The sequence below is a fragment of the Mus pahari genome, chromosome 10 (genome assembly GCF_900095145.1).
Source record: "Mus pahari chromosome 10, PAHARI_EIJ_v1.1, whole genome shotgun sequence".
NCBI classification, from domain to species: Eukaryota; Metazoa; Chordata; class Mammalia; order Rodentia; family Muridae; genus Mus; species Mus pahari.
The window spans coordinates 52,835,359-52,840,734 of NC_034599.1; positions in this window are offsets into that span (position 1 = coordinate 52,835,359).

The following is a 5,376-nucleotide window of genomic DNA, read 5'->3' on the forward strand; positions in this document are numbered from 1 at the left end:
CACACACACACACAAAGATTTCAAAGAATTTGACCTAAAATTGTGAAGAGGCTGTATTCTAGAAAGTGAATAGACAGGATTGTGTAGCTTTAGAGGGCAAATTTCGGACCATTATTTGGCAGTCTTCCAGAGGAAGAAACCTTTGTGCAGAACTAAGATGGGCAAAGATCTTCCATGATGGAGTACATTGTCATCTGAGGCATGTACTTAGAGGATGTCTGAGGCCACGAGAGCTGTGGAAAGAGGCTCCCAAGCCGGACTGCATGCATGCATTTTGAATACTGCTTTTGGTTCCAAGAAGTGCGATTTGTGAGTTCTTACAATCATAAGAAAAGTTCTTACAATCATGAGTGATCTTTGGGAGCACTGGCCTATATGTGGTCTTCTCATTGATAGGTTCCTAGCAAGCCCAAGGATCATATCAGCTGGGAGGGTCCTGGGACCCTACCCTATGTAAAGCATAGTAAAAGTGCATGTAGTCCAGTGTCCAAGCAAGGAGAAAATGCAGAAAGTAGAATGCTTTATTCCAGTCCAGAAAGGAGCTAGGTTAGGTAAACAACTCTTCTTTTTCATTTTGTGAACAAAGAAACCATGGTGGCTTACACCTGCGATCTCAACACTCAAGAGGCTGACGTAGGAGGATTGGTGTAAGTTTGAGACCAACCTGGACTACAAGAGAATAAGACCCTGTCAAGAAGAAAAGGAAGAGGAGGAAGGGGAGAAGGAGGAAGTGGAAGAGGAAAAGAAGGAGAAGGAAAAGAAGGAGAAGGATAAGGAAAAGGAGGAGGAAGAGGAGCAGAAGGGAGAAGGAGGAAGGAGGAGGAGGAAAGAAAGGAAGGAAGAAGGAAAGGAAAGAAAAGAGAAAAGAATCAGAGTTGGCCTGGGACAGGGCATTGCCAAATAACTTAGCTGCCAAGCTGAGATAGGAACCTTCCAGATCCATCTAGTCAGGAGATTTTGTTAGAACTGATGGGTCACGTGTGACTTCATGTGATTGTATCTGTTCCAGGCCTTGGAGACCAAGAATGGACGCTCAGAGATGGGTCTGTGGCCCGGGAATGGGCTGGAGGGAGAAGCTGGAGGGAGAAGCTGGAGGGAGAAGCTTTCTCTGAAAAGGTTTGGGAGTTTCTGTCCTGTCCCTAAGACTTGTCTGCTCTAGAGCAGACACCAGGTGGCGCTCCTACCACAAGCCCAGTGCCCTCTAAGGGTGCTAAACTGTCTCACCCAGTCCTGCTTGAGCTGACTGCCTTAACGGGGAAGGTGAAAAATTCTCTCTCTTCTCTGCCTGTTCTCACTAAATATTCCTCTCTGGATTTTCGCATTTTGGTCTCATTGAGTTTTTAACAATTTAGGTAGATCTCAAATAAAAATGTATGTACGTGACAGATACAGGTATAGGCTGGCACTGGGCAGAGCAGACCAGAGGGGCTAAGTAGTGTGTGTTGATTGTGAAGTCTTTCAGTCAGAGTTGGTAGCCTCTGATCTGGCTTAGGGAGAGAAAGCAGGAACTTGGAAACAAACTGGTGAGGGGTTGGAGATGTGTGGAGTGGTGAGATGTGGTACTGGGATCTGTAGAGGCTAAAGAGCTCTGCACTCACTCCTACCCAGGCATACCTAGGCATGTGGCTGTAAACAGTGGAAACAAGCTATTGAGCAATGCTTGTGAGGCGGACAGGCATGGTATGCAGAGTGGTCCAGATGTGGCCTAAAAACTGTTTTGTTTCTTAAAACTTTACATTGTATGTATGTATGTATGTATGTATGTATGTATGTATGTATGTATTTATTATTCTGTGTATATGGGTGTTTTGCCTGTTCACATGTCTCTGCACCATATGTATACACTGCCATCAGCCCCTGGAACTAGAGTTATAGCCAGTTGAATGCTACTGTGTGGGTACTGGGAATGGAATGTGGGTCCTCTGGAAGGTTAAGTGCTCTATCCATCAAGCTATCTCTCTAGCTCCTAAAACCTGGCGTCATGCATCTGTGCTAACTTCATTTTGGATCATTTGGTAATGCTTTTATTTGATGATCTCTTTAAACTGGAGAGTTTGAGCAAAGACTTAACTTTCAACTTCTCTTGAAAAGCCAGACGGTCTATCTGCTGTCTTTTCTGTGGCCCCCATGGTCCGGAGCTGAGTAGCAGCTGCCCTGTAAACAGCATTCCACCCATGACCCGCCTGGTCTGTGTGCCTCTGACAATTAGGGGTCATGAAGATGAGTAAATCGTTCCTGTTGTTAGAGGCAGGGCTGGGTGGAGTCTTAATGGCAGGGATGGAATCCTACATGAGGAGGCGACATAAACGACTGGAGTTATTAATAACCCTGAGAAGTCAGATTCTTAGATTATTATATCTATGAAAATTGTATGATGGTCAACCTGTGTGTATGTTGTATCTCCTCACCTTGGGCCTCGTGTTGGGGGGTAGGCCATGCCATGGAATCAAGACTGAGGAAAGCTTGGGAAAGGAGAAACAGACTGAGTTTGGTCCCAGAGGGTAAGAGGCTCTGTTGGAATATTGTGATGGACCCCAGGACCTCCGCTGGTTCTGGGTCACGAAGCTCCAATCTGTATGTGTCCAGATCCTTTGATTTCTCAGGGATACCTGTTGGATTTGGCTGCACCTCCTCTGCCCCACAGGGTGCAAGCCTGCATCCTTTCTAGTAGTCTTGTCTTGTCTCCCACTCCTCCAATTCTGGAGTCATGTGAGGGGAAGCAGAGGTGTGTCCCCCCCTGCAGACTTGTCATCATCTGCATCTGATGCTTCTTCTTCTGGTCCATTTCCCATCACTGGTCCTGAGTGGTGGGGTACGCCTTGGTTCAGGCTCAAGGGCCAGCTTTAGATTCTAACGAGGCAGGCAGGCCTGTCACTACCTATACTGTTTGGATTTCCCTGTGTTACCTGAGTCAGGAACCCCCAAACTATTGCTGGTACCTGTTCCCCTCTGTGGCTTTTCCTTCTATAGGACCAAGGAGCAGGCTGCCATCTGGCCTGGCCCTTTGTCCCAGGGTCTGTCTTGGAGAAAAGACGGCCTTCAGCACTTCTCACTCTAGCATGCAGCCTTGAAAAAACGCTTTGGCTTCTACCCCTAGTTTCCATCTGTTCCCTATTGCTTAGGAGGCTGAGTCTGGCCCCTGGCCTGCCCTTCTGCTCAGCACGTGGTAACCTAGCCCTGTCTGGGTCCTTCTGAGGATTGTTTGGACCCAGACTGCAGCCAAGTACCAGAGGCAGCATGCAAAGGCACATTATACTGGTGGAAGCAAAGGCATTGGCCCTAGAGAGACCACCGAAGTTAACGTTCCAGCTCTGTCTCTGTCTACCTGAGTGAGCTTAGGTATATTGTATCACCTGTCTATGCCTTAATTCCCCTGCTTATAGAGAGAGATGAACTATAGCACCTAGCTCCTAGGATCATGAAGTCACCATTAAAAATGAGGCAGTGAAATGTTTATAGGATGTAATAGTAACCACACTATTGGCAATTGTTATTAGAGTCAGAAAAGTTGGGCTTTCTGTCTCCATTCACTCATTTCCAGGTGATTTCAGACGGACCACTGTTGTCCTGGATGCCTCAGTGTTGTCTCTAAGTTGGAGCTTTGCTTCCTTACTCAGGAAAAAAGTGTAGGTCTGACAGGAATGATGTAGGTGGAAGTGGGTTGCATTTTATGAGTTACTGTGCACATGGGTAATGTTTTCATTTCAGATGCACTTGAATTCTTGGTTCTTAAAGGCCGGGATGGGTGATTTCTTAACTTGCCTCAATCATTTATAGAAATGAAGACACTGGAGGGCATAATTGCCCAGCATATGAGTCACTGGGCTCGAAAGCAAGTGTCATTCTTAGAAGCTACTTTGGCCTGGTCAGCTTGCCAACTTTAGGGACACAGGATTCAGTGCAGGCCTGGGAAGGAGTTCGTGGGCTGTCTATAGCCTTTTCTCTCTGGGGTTGTGATCCTAGGCATCATGAAGCTAGTGACTCCGTGTACAGCCCTGGAGTGTCTCTAGACGCCTCCCCACAGAGAGATCTGGAGGAACTCACCTTAGTAGGTAGGGTGCTTTGTGGGGTTTAGGAATGGAGAAACAACTAGAAGCAGACTGTACAATGGGCAGAGCTATGATCAAAACCTTCCTGCCCGTGGAACAATGAAGAGGCTGACTCTGGGGTCAGGGCATCCTGCCCAGGGTCTGCCTGTGTCTACGGCATGCTCAGTATGTCTGGGTCTGTGGGTTTTGAAGGTCAAGTCTTTGTTTACTCCTGTTCCCTCTTCCTTGCCCTGTCTCTCCTTGGTGCAGTACACCTTAGACTACACGTACAGTAAGCAGTAGATTAGGACATGCTGACCTGAATGGATTTCCCAGTCATAGCTTCCTCGGGTACAAGCAGAGGTAGGGAGCCTGTCCATCTCTGGCCCAAGGGACATGGGAGACCCTTTTATGAAGAGCCAAGTGGCTCTGAGACCATAAGCCAATGACAGAGTTCCCTGGGTTGTTCAGGTGACTGCAGAAGGGCTGGGGCCTGGACCCTCTGATGGAGCTACCACCGAGTCACCAGGTTGCCCTTGGTAGGTAGCTGAGCCTTAGGCAGAGAAAGATCCCTTCAACTGGTCTGACCTTCCCTCTCTGATTATGAGTCTTGTGCCCCTCACTTTCTTCTTGGGGAAGGGGCCTTCCTAATTATATCCCCCTCAGCGCACATGGAAATGAGTTTGGATTTTCTGAGCATACACCAGCTGGCTGGGGGGAGGCAGCCCAGAAGGCTGCTGGCTGGGGAAGGGAGGAGAAAGGAGAGGGAGAGGAGGGAGCCAGGCCAAGATGAAAAATTCCCAGTGTTCTCTCAGGCAGAGCAATCATGGGGCGTTGTGGGCACCCCACACATCATAGACCTCCCTTCTCTCCTCCACAGAGGAAAGCATCTTGCTCCGGCTGATACGATCAGCAGAGAACTGAGTCCCACTCCCGCAAGCCCGTTCTCTGAGAATGAATGATTCTCTGACTACAAACCACTTAGCTGGCAGCAAGGGGGTTGTCCGGTGTTAGACTCATCCATGCGCTGAGAGAGCCTTACGGATTTCCTAGGCCTTTCTTTCCACTGGGGTGAGGGAAGTGGAACTGAAGCCCAGAGGAGAGATGGGATCTGCCCCTCATGACAGATCACAAGTCTGTCTTCTTTGCAGCTGGGTTCTCCCGGTGGAGTTGCCTGCGTGCGGGTAGCGAAGGTTCTCCTGGCAGTGGTCACCGCACAAGCTAGGGGGCCACCGGCAAAGCTAGAAAAGGCTGCGAGGGGCGGGGGGGAGGGGCGGGGTGGGGTCAGGCGCTTAACTCCGCCTCCTGGCGCTAGGCTCTGCCTGCGGCCGGGCGCTGGTTCAGTCTC